This window comes from Octopus sinensis, linkage group LG6, assembly GCF_006345805.1.
Source record: "Octopus sinensis linkage group LG6, ASM634580v1, whole genome shotgun sequence".
Taxonomy (NCBI): Eukaryota; Metazoa; Mollusca; class Cephalopoda; order Octopoda; family Octopodidae; genus Octopus; species Octopus sinensis.
Window position 1 is genome coordinate 66,984,440 of NC_043002.1, and position 18,100 is coordinate 67,002,539.

At 37.8% G+C, this 18,100-nt stretch overlaps 1 protein-coding gene across 2 annotated transcripts in view; it reads right to left on the bottom strand.

Annotated features, from left to right (window-relative positions):
- Positions 1 to 18,100, bottom strand: part of LOC115213432 — a 353,772-nt gene that overhangs the window by 16,466 nt on the left and 319,206 nt on the right. For both annotated transcript variants that reach the window (XM_036503965.1, XM_029782406.2), the window contains one exon: positions 14,838 to 14,926. The gene's annotated coding sequence lies outside the window, so the exon portion shown is untranslated. The remainder of the gene's footprint in view (positions 1 to 14,837; positions 14,927 to 18,100) is intronic.

Consider the following 18,100-nt stretch of genomic DNA (forward strand, 5'->3'; position numbering starts at 1 on the left):
CTGTCCACTGTGGTCTCCCTACACAAAACAAAATATTATGAGAATTGAAGCTCCCCAAAGGTCAATCACAAAAAAGATAGATGGCATGTCAGACCTTGACTACTGGGGTAGACTAGAGAAGCTGAAATTGTATTCACTCCAACGACGCCGTTAACGCTACATTATCTGTATGATGTGGAAAATATTCCATCAGCACTGTCCGAATGATGTTGGCATCACCTTCAAAATGCATCCAAGGCTTGGACCACGTGCCATCCGTCCACAACAAAAATCTAAATCGTATCACATAACGACAATACGGCACAACTATTTCACCTCAATTGGACCCGCTCTCTTCAACATTACACCAGGACACGTCAAAAAAGAAACTGACCACACAAAATTCAAGAAGTCTTTGGACAAATTCCTTCAAACAGTACCGGACAAACCACCCACACCCGGATATGTCTCCGCAAACAATAACTCTCTGCTCGAATGGGCCTTGGTGCCCAAATCCTGAACTGAAAGACTTCGCCAGGTGGTGCTATTAAGTTAGACATGGCCTGGGCCAATACTGGCCAAAAACCTTTCTAAGTTATATGTATGTATATATTTATATATATGTATGTATATATATATGTATGTATATATGTATATGTATGTATATATATGTATATGTATGTATATATATGCATATGTATGTATATATATGTATATGTATGTATATATATGTATATGTATGTATATATATATGCATATGTATGTATATATCTATGTAGGTGTATATATATATGCATATGTATGTATATATCTATGTAGGTATATATATATATGTATGTATATATATGTATGTATGTAAATGTATGTATATATATGTATGTATATGTATGCATATCTTGTTTATTTTCGTAAACCTTCCCGTTATATATAGGTATATACGTGTATATATATATATATCTATGTATAAATATATGTATATATATATATATGGCCCAGTGGTTAGGGCAGCGGACTCGCGGTTTCGATTCCCAGACCGGGCGTTGTGAGTGTTTATTGAGCGAAAACACCTAAAGCTCCACGCGGCTCTGACAGGGGGTGGTGGCGATCCCTGCTGTACTTTTTCGCCACAACTTTCTCTCACTCTTTCTTCTGTTGGCCTGCTCGCTTAGCCAGCGGGGTGGCGTCATTTGAAGGCTAAACAATGCGAAGCGCAATGTCACCAGCGATGTGTAGCAACATCTGAAAACCTGTTTCTTTACTACCCTTAAGGGGTTAAACACAGAGAGGACAAACAAGGACAGACAAAAGGATTAAGTCGATTACATCGACCCCCGTGCGTAACTGGTACTTAATTTATCGACCCCGAAAGGATGAAAGGCAAAATCGACCTCGGCGGAATTTGAAATCAGAACGTAGCGGCAGACGAAATACCGCAAAGCATTTCGCCCGGCGTGCTAGCGTTTCTGTCAGCTCGCTGCCTTACGAAATTCATTTTATGTCTGAAAGACGAACAATTTTTTTTAAATGGTGTTTAGTAGATAAAGAAGGGTTTATATATTCTCTTTCAAGCACACAAACACAAAAGCAATGTGAAGGTATTGCGTATATTCACTGATTAAATAGGCGCAATAAATAACATTCCGAGTAAGCACTAGGTGGTCTAACTAAGGAAATATATATTAACCAAAGGAATCATTTTAAAGGTTTGACAAACAGCAAAGAATACAGATTAAAATCTGAAATCCGAGGAAACTGGCGCGGATTGGTATTAGTAACAATATGTAATAGTAAATCCGAGCGAGTCACTTGGAAGCTCTGTTGCTGAGAGGAGGAACAAAATCTGGCATTTAATACACACAAAACCCTTCAAAGTATTATAGTGCTCCAAACTAATATTTAAAATATTAACAGCGAAAAATTCTATCGAGAATTTCTCATTTCAAAAATGAAAGCAATGTTTTCTTTAACTTAAAAAACACATTCTTAAATTCAGTGGAAGAAAGTTTTCGATGTGGTTATAACAACAGGCCTGGATAACATATGGTACTCGGGGTTCATGTTGGTTTTTATAATTTTTTTAATGTCACGATTATAAAAGAATTTTTACTAAAATTTTGTAATATAATCTTTAGGTATCGCACTGTCACTTTGCATAATTCCATTTTCCCTTTTCGTTTTAATGATATGTTGTTTTTTCTCGGGTACTAATCGCACTGGTATCGAAATTGCACCCAGATTTTTTTTAGAGTTAAAATCAAGCAGAAAATAGAATGAATTATAAATATGTAAATATGGTAATTAATGTAAAAATGGTGCATTCTGTATTGTTATTTATTCCTTCTCGAACCACACCTGACTCATAAGGCGCCGGTTTATCCTGGTTTCCTTGGCGTATAGGTTCCCAACCTGGACGGGACGCTGGTCCGTCGCAGGTGAGCTGCAAGATGCAGGAGGAAAGAGTGAGAGAAAGTTGTGGCGAAAGAGTCAGCAGAATTTCGCCATTGCCTTCTGCCGGAGCTGCGTGGAGCTTAGGTGTTTCGCTCATAAACACACACATCGCCCGGTCTGAGATTCGACCACGACCCCGCTGCTCTAACCACTAGGCCATGTGCCTCCACTGCATTCTGTATTGAAATTAGTCTTTTAGTGTCGTTGCTTGATTTATAACGAGTTATATCGCCTAAAGTACACTGTTATAAAGAGCGTTGTCCTGTATTTGGTTTAAGACAATATTATAAACTGGTGAAGTTTAATAGTTTGGTTTTGATTTTAGTTTGGAAAGTCCTATCACAAAACGTACTGTTAGGATAACGTACTGTTGGTATAGAAATCCCTCTACCTTTTTATGATCGCTGAGAAACTTTTCATCAACGTTGGCTTATTTAAACCCAAGACAAAAAGATAAATTGAATAAACAATGGAATTATGTTTTTATGCATTAAGAGTTATTTGAAACGATTCACCGCTTTAGAAATGTTGAAGTTCATAAATGATTGCTCTCACGTAAGCAGTCGATAGATACTCGAGAGATAGAGAGATAGACAGACAGATAAATAAAGAGGTAGAGACAGAAAGGGAGAGAAAGAGAAAGAGAGAGAGAGAGAGAGATAGAAAGAGAGAGAGAGAGAGAGAGAGACGGGGAAAGAGAGAGAGAAGATGGGGGCAAAGGAGACCAAAAACGACAGAAGTCAGTTACAGCAAAAAGTAATGAACAATTGACAACTCTACTAAAGAAGTTTAATTGAAGGTTAATCAGTTATTAATGGTTGTTAATTTTCTCTGCGCCATCCCTCGTTAAATTTGATTAATGACCTCGTAATTAAGTGTTGTATCGCTTAATTCATTTGTGACGCTTTGCACACATACTTATGCTCACACATATATATGCACACACATACGTATGTACACACATATACATGCACACACGTATGCTCACACATATATGCACACACATATACATGCACACACGTATGCACACACATATACATGCACACACGTATGCTCACACATATATATGCACACACTGTATGTTTATGGTTTTCCATCAAATACAAAGATGAATAACCACACACACATTATACGTATATTCCCATATAATTGAATAAAAATACAAACAAGCAAATAACTGATGTCAGGTCAGGCTGTGGCATTTTTATATTTAAACATTGGCACAACATGAGGGAAGAATTGAATGTTACAAGAGTTTATACCACAAGAAGTCGATGAAAGATCAGTTGAGATATATTCATAATGACTATGGTGTTTGCTATCAAGGTTATACTGCAAGTCCGAAATATTGATATTCGATAAAGCTGATCATCGTATGTAGAATCCAAAGCTGAAATGAGGAAGGCAGAAAGAATGTGTGTAGAAATCTCCTACAGCTGTTTCAAGAATAAATGCGTATATGGTGCATTTCCCAGCAAACGCTCAACAACCATCATGTGATGTATTCCATCATCGGAGGAAGAATGAGATAGAGTCTTTGTAAGAAGTAATCATGGCAGCGGGAGCTATACTGCGGTGAGCTTCAAATGGGGAAATTCTGTATCATTCAAGTCTACCCTCATGTTGTGTTAATGTTTGAATATAAACATGCCATAAATTGACTTGAAACCAATTGTTTACCTGTCTATTCTTTTATTCTGTTATACACATCCTTTTTTGATTGAAACACTGCTTATCGTCAGCCTTCATTAGGCAGTTGTAACACACCCGTCCTTTTAGTTGCAATCCAAACTGAAATTTAGGCAGCAAGTCGATCTGAGCACAAACGTGTATGTACTTCTTACCTTGTGTCAGCTGACGTGATATTTTTTTCTACTCTAGTTTATCGACCCCGAAAGGATGAAAGCTAAAGTGGACCTCGGCTGAGTCAGCAGATGTTATATTACTTGATCTATATTCATATGTACGCACATTATATACATGTTATATGCAGGCGCAGGAGTGGCTGTGTGGTAAGTAACTTGCTTACCAACCACATGGTTCTGGGTTCAGTCCCACTGCATGGCACCTTAGGCAAGTGTCTTCTACTATAGTCTCGGGTCGACCAGACGGATGCTGAAAGAAGCCCGTCATATATATAATATATATGTATGTGTGTGTATATGTTTTTGTGTTTGTCCTCCCAACATCGCTTGACAACCGATGCTGGTGTGTTTACATCCCCGTAATTTAGCGGTTCGGCAAAAGAGACCTATAAAATAAGTACTAGGCTTACAAAGAATAAGTCCTGGGGTCGATTTGCTCGACTAAAGGCGGTCTTCCAGCATGGCTGCAGTCAAATGACTGAAACAAGTAAAAGAGTAAAGGAATAGAGCCTAAAATTTTGAGGGAGGTGTTAGTCGATTACGTCGACCCCATTGTTTAACTTATACTTATTTTTCTGACCCTGAAAGGATAAAAGGAAAAATCGACCTGAGTGGTATTTGAACTCAAAACGTAAAACCAGCATATATGGGTACAGGGCATAAAAAAAACAAAAACATAGAAAACGAACGAAAAAACAAACAAACAAACAAACAGAAACGATACATGCAACATAAAGAATATTCCCCTTCTTCAGTTGTCCCTATTTCATCTACTCCGCCTTTCGAAGGTAAGGACAATACGCGACTTCGTTGAAACAGTCCTTCCCGCAAAGCAAATTAAATAAAATTTGGGAATTTTTGCGGAGGGTGAAAGTGGTAACTAGAATAGGACAGTGAGAACAAGACAGTAAAAACAAACGGTGAGGGCTGTTGAACCATGACGATAGAAAAATTATTATGAACGCTAGGAGGACGAGCTATGAAAGGAGACAGGTATGTGTGTGTGTCTTTGTCTCCCACAACCACTTGACAACCGGTGCTGGTGTGGTTACGTCCGCGTAACTTAGGGGCTAGGCAAAAGGGCCCGATAGAATAAGTACCAGGCTTAAAAAAGAATAAGCGCTGGGATCGATTAGTTCGACTAAAATTCGTCAAAGTGATGCCTCAGCATGGCCGCAGTCTAATGATTGAAACAAGTAAAAAATAAGATACACACACACACACACACATAAATGAGTATTCTTTTCTAATCTAAGCAAAAGGCTCAAAATTTTTGGGAAGGGGACCAGTCGATTAGATCGACCCCAGTACGCAACTGGTACTTAATTTATGGACCCCGAAATGATGAAAAGCAAAGTCGACCTTGGCGTAATTTGAACTCAGAACGTAAAGACAGACGCGATACCGCTAAGCATTTCGCCCGGCGTGCTAACAATTCTGCCAGCTCGCCGCCTTTTTAAAAGCAATATTCTTTTCTCCTCTAGGCTCAGGGCCCGAAATTTTTGGGAGGGAGCCCTGTCGATCAGATCGACTCCAGTTTGCAACTGGTACTAAATTTATCGACTCCGAAAGAATGAAAGGCAAAAATCGACCTCGGCGGAATTTGAACTCAGAACATAATGACAGACGAAATACTGCTAAGCATTTCGCCTTGCGTGCTAACGATTCTGTCAGCTCGCCGCTCTTAAATAAATAAATAAATATTAAATTAAATACGTCAAAGAAAATATAAAATAGTACATAAGTATACACTAAAATAGTGTTTTTCATACTAAAAAACAAAATCAAAACACAAAAAACAAAAAAGCGCCTCTTTAAAGCATGGTTCCTCGCCAGCGACTATTTCGCGTCACTTATGCATTTACATGAATGCTCGTAAGCTTATGTTTCTATTTCTGTATACACACAGTACAAAGATAATCAACCGATAATATTAAGGCTTAAAATTCCATATTCTAATCATCAGTCATTGCATTGATTCCATTTACAAACAATCTCTCTCCCTAATGTGATAAGCAATTGAGTGATTTTAGATTCTAACATGATAAGAACATCAGTGATTTCATACCGCAAGGAATATTGCTCTTTAGAAAATATACTTTACATTAGACGCTCATCGACTCTCATTTCCTGGTTTTATGGTGTTACTACTTCACAGCAACATTATAACAAACGTTATCCTCTATTATTTCAATCGAAGTTTATACTTGCAAGACTTGCGTGTATCAGTCAGTTACACTTTTCACTCATTATATCTCTCCATACTTTGTTGCTTTGTTTTTCTTTTCGCTTTGAATCGATCAGAAAATTATATTTCCTTGTATTGATGTCGTGTTTTTAGCCAAGTTAGAACGCCTAAAACCAAAGCGTACATCAACCGGAGGAGAATAGTCGGAGGAGGAACTGAGAGAAGTCGCAGAAATCGACGTTTTTATTTTTAATACTTTTACATACATAACTTTACGTACTTTTGAGAAAAACTATACACACACACACACATGAATTGTATATCTACAGAGAGCAAGAAGGACTGAAAGGTACAAATATATATTCGTACTTATACATACATCCATATACCTAAACGTGCATAAATATATACATACACTTTACGCACACATACACACATGTATATATACATATATATAAATATATACGTACATATTTATTCATACATAGATGTGTATGTATATATATATATATATATATATATATATATATAATGTAAAATCACTACCCACTACCAGGTAGTGGTTTTCTTCACTACTTCAGGGAATAACGACCCTGCTTGACACGAGTCCCGGGCTCACTGGCGCCGGCTGACAGTACCCGGTATGGGCTCCTATCTAGGGTTACGTAAAGGAGACAACCTTCAAAGAAATCCGGAGTGGAGCCCTGTGGGCAGTTTAGTGTTCGACGCAACATTTTTCCGGCAGCTCCTGCAACCAAGCTGGTGCCAAAGTAATGCTCTGCACTCCTTTGGACTACGTCAGCAAGGTCGAGAGAGGAATCCTGACGATTGGGCTACCCAGGATTTTCTTACATCTAGCTCAGGCCTGCGCAAAACTGGAGAGGACATGAAATGTAAAAACCAGACTGGATTAGTTTATGCGCAACTCCATTGTCTCCCGCGACAAAAGGATGCCAGCAACAAATATATATATATATAATGTTCGTACTTATTATATAAATACATAAATATATACATATACGTGCATACAAACATACTTACACACTCACACACACACATACATACACACACACACACATACATACACTCACACACATCAATGTATCATTGTTTCGAGCTACTGCTTGTGTATTTGTTTTGATCAGGCAGTCTACGAACACAAATCAATTACTAGCATTGACTGATTTATAATACAATTACGGCTTTCTGTCAGTTCAGGATTACCCTCTCTTTGGTATCTTCTACTGAAGACGAAATAACGAGCCAGAAATGCATCTAGGGGTTCAAAGAGGGTGCTACTGCGCTGATATTGGTGTGTTATGCTTTTTACCATAGACGAGAAATTTCCCTCCACCGTAAACTGCAGTGAAAGTGTCTTTATATGTTAAAATATGTCACAAATTAATTTGAATTAAACTATAGTTGTTTATAAACACACACACACACACACACACACACACACACACACACACACACACACACACATATATATATATATATCTTCACCAACATGTGTACATGCCTGTATACACACATATGTGACTAAACTGTCAAATGCTATGAATAAAAAGAGAGGAAATAATTTTAATTACCAATTAAAAAAGTGTAAATTATTTCTCAATTAAGAATAGAAACCGCAACGATGTAGGTTATTGTATTAGTGGAGGTTTACTAAGACAACACACTGCTTACTTGTTTAAGGAGTATTTGCAATATAAATTATGTTGGGCGTAGTCAGTATACGTACTGTCTATATATTTAAACGAATGAATATGAAAAAAAAAGAAAAACCCATGGGACTTAATATATTATTTGTCTCACCATCTAAATATTAGAATTATTTGCTAACAGAAAGCGAAAATAACGCCATTTTGCTTCTACTCATTTGTTATATCAACGGAAGGAAGTTCGAATGGGTAGCAGATAAATTTAATATATGAGGCAAGTCTGGCCTTGTGCTAAGATTTGAAACTAATATATGTTGCAAATGTATGTATGTAATTATTCAGTGTATTTCAAGATGTGGTGCCCCAGCATGGCCACAGCTCATTAGCTGAAACTGGAAAAATCAAAATCATTCCTTGCCAATAGAGAAAGAACCGGTTTCTAACCTAGATCCAAGGCTCCTTCATTGGAATTTCAGCATCAAGAATAGGGTTTTTTGTTTGTATGTATGTATGTTTTATGTATGTATTCTCATGCATATTGTTGCATATCTAGACATGCTCATATATATTTAAATGATAAACTTCTGGAAAGTTTTACAGATTTTTATAGTTCCACTAATGGATTGGATCTGTAGTCTTCGAATTTGATTTCTCCTTTCTAGTTTTGAGAAGCCTAATTTCTCAAGATTAGTATTTAGGCAGTGTGTTACACATCCCAGAGCCCCAATAATTACAGTTATAAGCCTGAACTTGTAATCTGGATAGTGTGTGTGTATGTATGTATGTCATTGTTCAGTTATATTTCAAGATTTCTTGCCAATAGAGAAAAAGCTGGTTTCTAACCTAGATCCAAGGATCCTTCATTGGAATTTCAAAATCAACAGGGCATTTTTATATGTATGTATGTATGTATGTATGTATGTATGTACGTGTCTATGTACGTACGTCTGTCTGTATGTATGTATGTAGCTATGTATGTATGCATGTTTGTGTGTATGTATGTAGCTATGTATGCATGTATCTGTGTATGTATGTACGTGTCTATGTACGTATGTCAGTCAGTCAGTATCTATCTGTCTATATGTCTGTCTGTGTCTATCTATCTATCTATCCATCCATCCATACATCTATGTTTGTGTATTTGGGTTTATACACATCTATAAGTATACGTATTTGTGCTTGAGGCCAACATGATTGTTTCTGAAATTAGCAGTGACGATGCTGTAGTTGCTGACGTTTTTCGAAAAAAAAATTAGTAAGAGGACTATTTATCGCCAATACCGTTTCAGGTTTATCAAGATCTGCGAATTAAGCACTAGTTACGGTACATTTGTGGAAAACAAATGCATAAGATTTCAACGTAAGACACAACTGGATGATGAACGGAGAAGAAGCAAACAAATTAAGCGAAATTTGCCAAGGATGGCATCAAAAGTACTTGGTCAAACGGACCAGAACCCTGATAGTATCATTAGAAAACACAGAAGGTTTCACCATGACACTATACTGGTGTTTGTAGCCTATTGGTGAGTGAGTTTTTGGTACTTAGTAATTTGAAGGACGATCTTTGTTTGGATGCTTTCAATGAGGTTTTGACAAGTAGCTGTTTTCTTACAGATATGTAACGAGTACTCTAGTGGGGGATTACACACACATTTACAATGATGAAGGGCCCAGATGATCTGGTCAGCAGAGAAGCCTGCTCGTTAAATGAACGTGCAAGTGGTGGACCGTTTATCGGAGTTCTCAGAGAGATTAGGCATGATACAAAACGTGACAAGGCTGGTTCCTTTGAGTCACAGGTACAATTTATTTTTGCCGGCTTAGTGGACTAGCAACGTGAAATAAAGTGTCTTGCTCAGGGACACAACGTGCCGCTAGGAATCGAACTCACGACCTTACGATCGTAAACCGAACAGCCTAACCACTAAGCCACGGGCATCCACTACACGCATATATGTATATATGTATGTTTTATTGAGAACATGGTGCTTTTAAATGTATGACGATGAAATTTATGAATATTAAAATCAAACGCATCCTTTTGAGGTATGTGTAGATCGCTGAGGGCGAAAAACTGTTCAGATATGAGATGATAATAATACTATTGATGATGGTGATAGCGATGACGATGACGACGACTATGATGATGATGATGACAATGATGATGATGACGATGACGATAATGATGACGATGACGACGATGATGATGATGACGATGATGATGATGATGGTGATGACGACGACGATGATGAAAGTGATGATGACGACGACGACTATGATGATGAAAGTGATGATGACGACGACGACGATGATGATGAAAGTGATGGCGACGACGAAGACCACAGCGATGACGACGTGGACGTCGACGATTATCATGTTGATGATGATATAACAACAGTAATGACGTTGTTTCCAAAGAGAATGACAGAAATGTGATGTCGGAATCTTACATCTGGGTATGTTAGAAAAAAAAACACAAAGGCGCAGAAGTGGGTGTGTAGTAAGAAGCTTGCTTACGAACCACATGGTTCCGGGTTCAGTCCCACTGCATGGCACCTTGGGCAAGTGTCTTCTACTATAGCTTCGGGCCGACCAAAGCCTTGTGAGTGGATTTGGTAGACGGAAACCGAAATAAGTCCGTCGTATATATGTATATGTATATATGTATGTGTGTGTATATGTTTGTGTGTCTGTGTTTGTTCCCACCCCAACATCGCTTGACAACCGATGCTGGTGTGTTTACGTCCCCGTAACTTAGCGGTTCGGCAAAAAGACCGATAGAATAAGTACTAGGCTTACAAAGAATAAGCCCTGGGGTCGATTTGCTTGACTAAAGGCGGTGCTCCAGCATGGCCAAAGTTAAAAGACTGAAACAAGTAAAAGAGTAAATTGCATTAAAATCTCATTAAGGCTATTACAAAATTCATCCCATCTTACCGACCACTCTCTCTCTCTCTCTCTCTCTCTCTTTCTCTGTCTGTCTGTCTCTGATGCACATCGATGTTTGTGTGTGTTTTCTTAACCAAGGATGCTGTGCTTTTCTTTGAAATGTCTGATGTTTATATTAAAGTTTGAACGCGTCTTTTTCAGGCATGTGTACCTAATGTTCGATTCCACAGAACCCCGTCCATCTCCCAGCACCCCCAATGGAGAGGGTTTGCACACCTCAGTAAGCGCGCGCGCGGTAAATATATCTTTCGTATTAATTCAAATAATTTATCTGACAACCCAATAGATTCTCAAAAACTAACAATGTGGTTTTCTTCACGTGCACATTACACACACACACACACACACACACACACACACACAAAAACATGCACAAACACGCATATACACATAAACACACACACTCACCCCAAAATACATACAGCCATCGAGGGAGAGAAAAAGGGAGAGAAACAGAGAGATACAATAATGCGTTTCCTAAGATATATGTGTGTGTGTGTGTGTGTTGTGTGTGTGTGTTGTGTGTGTGTGTGTGTGTGTGTGTGTGGCATAGTGGTTAGGGTATTCGGCTTACGATTGTAAGTTTGGGAGTTCGATACACGGCGGCGCGTTGTGTCTTTGAGCAAGATACCTTATTTCCCGTTGCACCAGTCCACTTGACTGGCAAGAGCAAGTTCTACGTGTAATTCAAAAGGCCAACCTTGCCACATGCTGTCTCCCGCTGAATCTCCTCGAGAACGACGTTAAGTTGGACGTGTGCCTGTGGAGAGCTCCGTTGATCGGATCAATGGAACACTCGTCGTCGTAACCGACTGAGAGCCAGTTTAAACTATATATAAATACATAAAGAGGAGACTTGCGGAAATATAAAAAATGGAAAAGAGCGTGGGATTCAGAAAAAGGAATACACGAACGTTCAAATAAGAAAAACAAAATATGAGAGACTAAGTGAAAAGGAGAACATTATGATGATAAGAATGAATAAAGTATTGATATTTGATAATATTAAAAATGAAAAACAAGACATATATCCCTGTTTATCACTGATGCATTTACCATTGATGTAAGATAACGCGCTACACTCAACTGTGACCCATGTTGCGCTTATCAAGATTGATCTGTGATAACACGTGTCGGTGATCAGTCGAAGATTTGTACTGTAAAAATGCGTCCAAGCGACCACCCAAAGTGCTCAGATACCTGAAACACAGTGACTACCGCTTGTGCTTATACGACTGTGCTGCGAGGCTATGTATTTTTTTTTTACATAGATTATCGTACTTTTGCACATCAACATCGCGCCTGATCTTAAAAAAATGACTCCGACGAGCGTATTCTCTCAGCAGGAAGAGGATAGATGATCAAGGAAGTATGTAACGGCGGAGCTTCGGTGCTGCGAGCTGCGAGTTTAGTATCAATGAATCTACCATTCGTTCCATTTACAAAGTGCACGGAGACGATTTATTTACCACGGATTCATTTATCGCTTTTTTATTTTTTAAACAAAACTACCGTGATAAGCAAGGATAGATGTATTTAATGATGTTTCCGGTAATTAAAAAAAGAAAAAAGAAACAGCGTTAATAATCATAGAAATTGTATTTCTATAAATAACATAAAGTCTGAATACAATAGCTTCTGAAACATTTAAAATAATTATTGAGGTTGTCGAACAAATGCATTCATTGATTTGTAGTTAATCAAATGAAGTGTGTCTCATTGGCAGTGTGATGTTAGTCACAGGAATCAATAAACCGATGTATAGTTGTAGTTTTAGTTAATTAACAGTTGTGATTGTGATGTGTATCCATGGATTAGTGTAACGTGTGTTGCCAGATTAATGCCACTAATGTAGCTGGGTTAGCTAATATAAGCTGTCGGATGAATATGAGCCATTAATATATAAAAGATGAATATTGATTGGTCGACGCAACAGTGCAATAAATAAAATGAACTCTTTGCCCTTTTGTCGTGATAGGAACTATTATTTATCCTCGGGTCACTATTCCCATTGACTGTTACTCATTCATTACAACGGAGGTGAACTGAAGCAATACACTCTAATGCATCTTGTCCAGAAACACAGCGAATCTGCGGCAGGAGATCTGAATCGAGACCATCAGTGCGTAGCCCGATATTTCGGTTTTGTATCTCTAACACATTCAAATATACGGATGGTGAAAAAGAACAAACGCTTTCGTTGCTATTGTTTTAAGAAATAAAATTTCTCTGTAGCCTCCCGTTTAAACGACTATAACTGAAATGAAACTTTTATTAATTTAATTTTATCATTATGCAAGCCCAAGTGATCTAATTACACAATCTACAGGGGGCAGAGCGGGAGGTGAAGCAAGGGAGGAAGGCTGTGCATTTAAGAAGTTCGCTTCGAAATCACGTGCTTTTGGGATCGGTCCCATTGTGCGGCACCTTTGGAAGGTATCTTCTACTATGCATGTAGGCTGATCCATACCTAATAGTGAATTTAGTGTGACGGAAACAGTACAGAATCCCTTCTCGACTTACGACCGAGTTCTGTTCAGATTGACAGGTCTTAAGTCGATCTGGTCGTATGTCAGATTTATATTTTTCAACACTATTTTCATTCAAACGCAACTGTTGCTTGAAAGCGACTGAGTGCGAGATAGCGGTAGACAGTGGATGCTTGGGTCTGAGGGAGGCCTACTTGCGTTGCCAGATGCTGCCATAGTTATCGTACGCGCAGCTGCTCAACGTCCGAAAATCGATTATTCATTTATTTTTTGTGGTCGTAAGTGCGGATGGTCGTAAGTGCGGATGGTCGTAAGTCGAGGAGAAGGTGTGTGTGTGTGTGTATATATATATATATTACTTTTACTTGTTTCAGTCATATGACTGTGGCCATGCTGGAGCACCGCCTTTAGTCGAGCAAATCGACCCCAGGACTTATTCTTTGTAAGCCTAGTACTTATTCTACCGGTCTATTTTGTCGAACCTCTAAGTTACGGGGACGTAAACACACCATCATCGGTTGTCAAGCGATGTTGGGGGGACAAACACAGAGACACAAACACACACATACATATATACGACGGGCTTCTTTCAGTTTCCGTCTACCAAATCCACTAGAAGGCTTTGGTCGGACCGAGGCTATAGTAGAAGACACTTGCTCAAGGTGCCACGCAGTGGGACTGAATCCGGATCTATGTGGTTGGTAAGCAAGCTACTTACCACACAGCCACTCCTATGCTTATATATATATATATATATATATATATATATATATAATATTATTAGAGACAAAACCACTATTTTGCAAAACAAACAAGGAAAGACTTAATCAATACATAAAATTTTAATAAAAAGTAAAAAAAAAACCGCCACTACAATTGTTTCTTGTCCTGATCGACAATCTTCAGGTGGACTTCCAATAAGTCAGTTTCAAATTATGACTTCATAATTTGAAACTGACTTATTGGAAGTAGGTTTCTGGAGTTCGACGATGAGGATTCAGTTGTTCGATCTAATGAATTCTTAACCATTGGGTCATATTTTGCGTACACACACGCACACACACACACAACTACACACACACACACACATCCACTATAATTATTTTATTTCATACATTTTATTGTGTTGAATGCCTGCCTGGTCATTCATATTGATCTTGCCAAACAGAGAATTTACATAAAACGTATTTCTGCCCGGAATAACCAAATTCCCAGCTAAAATCTTGAGTTAAAAGAAAACCGAACTTACCTAGATGCTAAAGGTTAACAAGGCATTTTCCATTCTCTGGCGACCCACCGTGTCATATTCTGGTAACAGCTAACGTCCATATCAAATACCTGAAATACAAAAGGCGAAAAGTTTAGAGATCAAATCGAACTCTTCGGTATGTTCTGCATAATAGCTTTGGTACAAAGATTTTTGTATTCGTTTTAATAGTTATGAGTCAAAGACGCTTTCATGCGATCGCTACATCTAACGGATGCTGTTAGGTGGTGGGATTAGGGTATTGACTGACGTGCATTGCAATATTTCACTTCAAAAAAGGACACTTTTGGTTAATTCTTACAGAAATGTTGAAAATTAAAGTACATCACGTTTTCTATATGCCCCCACCTCCGGATCAGAGGGGAAGCTGGCGGGATGGCATCATTTGAAGTGCATAGTGACCAGCGATTTATGACAACATCCGATAGTCTGGTCGATACTTTGAAACCGTGATATGAATATTAGAACATTCGGGAAAAATAGGTTCTCTTCCAAACCCCAACATGTCCTGAGCATTGTGGATGGTTGCTAGGGTACGCTTTTGTTGTTTGAACAGAATCTTTGACTCGTGCTATCACAGATCAATTTGTGATAAGCGTAGCACGGTTCACAATTGAGCGTAGTTTGTGATCCTGGATCAGTGTTGAATGAACCTGTGACAAACGAACATGAATGCATTTTGTAGATCTCTAGGGTGTTGCGGGATTTCTGAGATGATGCTTAAGTTTTGATTTGCTAGATAAGTACTAAAGTAGCCATTGATTTTTAATTAGGAAAAGGTTACTTTTTGTGATGGAGGTGCATGATCGATTTATATTGACTTAGTGTTTTACAAGTCTCTATTTTATCGACCATTTTAAGATGAAAAGGAAACAAAATATATTAAGACAACTCATCCCTTTACTAAGCAACAACTTGCACCTGCTAACATATCCCCCTTAAATTCTAAATTAATTATTAGCAAGGAAGTGTACAAGTAAAACAATCCCCAATTATAAAACATCAACAAGATGTCTTTCTCTTACGAATCCCGTTCTTTCTCCTAAGAATTCCACGAAAACTTGTAGTTGTTAATTATAGACAACAATCAAACGAGATTGGCAAAAACCCAATTGAACTTTGACACATCATGTGTAAGTAAATGACCGGCAGCGGGCGTCTTGGTTCCAGAAATCATTGGCGAAATATAACTTATAAAGTTAGATTGAACGACGTATATCGATTGCAACAGTAATCAGAATAAGTGCAGTTTGAGGCAAAAAAAAAAAAAGAAAAACAAGAGAATTGTTTTTATTAATCATAGACATCTTTGTCCGATACTAAAAGTACATCAGCAATTGCTTTATATATCAAAATATCAAACAGCAAATAACATTCTTTTTTCTTCAAAGTTGAATGTTATGTTAACTTCATTAATTATCATCATCATCATCATTATTATTATTATTATTGAGTGAGACAGTGCATGCCATCAAAGTGACACTGGAGTAAAATATACGAAGCTCAGTATATCATGACTACCCGTCTGATAAGGGCACACCAGGCACATGCATGTGCGCGATATATGGTAATCTCATACCAAGATTAACAGCACATGATCTTGCAGGTGGGGGCCAAGTTAGAATTTTCGTCAGGTCGAGTAGCCCATCCTGCTCAAAATAGGTCTCTGAATATGAGTTGTTTAAGGATATTGAACAACACACCCATGTTTCCAAAGGTGAATTATTCAAATCCCAAAGAATTCCTCTCAACACATGGCTATGATGCTTCCCCACTACTTCTGCTCGTGATCAGAGATGCACATATCGTCAGCCACTAAGGGACATGCTCAACTGGTTAAGGTCAAACAATTGACAAGAAAATCTGTGGTATTGAGCAGAATATTTGCTGTAGCCCATCCTTTATACCAAGACACAACAATGTACATGATAACACTTCCAGCCAGTTATGACGAGAAGCCATGAGAGCCACTGCCTGGTTCTGCATCAGGGCATTTATTATTATTATTATTATTATTCGTTTCTTCCGTCTTTCTTTCAGAAACTGTAATAGGAAAAATACGATAATTATTTCTTTAAATAACAACAGGAAATGTACCAATTCAAATCTTAAGTAAAATTGTACTGTTTTTTTTCCTTTTGCCTTTCTGTTTTTTTTTTCCTTTTCTTTTTGTAGTTCACTCGCAAGATTTTTGGTGCTGTATTAATTAGATAGCGTTTGGTACAGTTCCTTACACATTCCAATAATGGCCCAAAGACAATGAAGCACTTTATAATTCTTGATGAAACAAATTTACTATAGTCAACCGGTAAAACATCATTTTATACATACATACCACCCCACACGCATACGAACATACATACTCATATATATATATATACATGTAGGTCGTATACGAGTGGGTATATATTTATAAATATATATATATTTTATATATATATATATATATATACACAAGCACATCCACAGACTGATAGATACACATTCATGTGAATTATTTATCTGCATGAGTGCTTGTATTTGTATGTATTTCAATTTTGATGTATGTAATTAACGAAAAATAAAAGAATCGAGTGTTTTGGTCTTACAGACAACTTCTGAGAATGACTTATTTTTACAATCGTTCTTTACACTTCCTGAGAAAATGTTTCGTGAGAAGCAATTTACCAACAACTCAACCATTGTTTTGGGTGACGAATAGAGTTTGCCTAATGACGTCATAAGCGTGGAAAATATTGAAATTTTGACTGATAGAACATAATCGACAAAGAAGGATTTCTTTTCTCTTGTCTGGCTTTAGATTTCTCTGTTATTGTTGTTTAGCCCACGGTCGAGAAAATCCTATGATTAAAGGTATTCCAGTCATGACCACCACGTCGTTTGGGATAGGTACAACTATATTAACTAATTTGCCAGTCCAAAGGATTTTCATAAGTTTGTCCTAAACGACCATGGTTTGTTTTTGGCCTTTTAGTTATTCTTTGTTTCGTATGTTCTTAGTAATATAAAGATTTTCTTTCATAGATTCCAATTTTCTTTAGTGACGAAAAAATTAGGAATGTCTATCGTATATGATATATAGACGCCAGGAAAATATATCCAGTGTATCACGTGCCACATAGGTCATGCAATGGGTTTACTAATTTTCTGCTCCTTCTGTAAGAGTGTAATGTATAATTTTGAGGAGATTCGACTGTTATTTCACACAGGTTGACTTCCCAAATGTTTCTTCATTGTCCCGTACT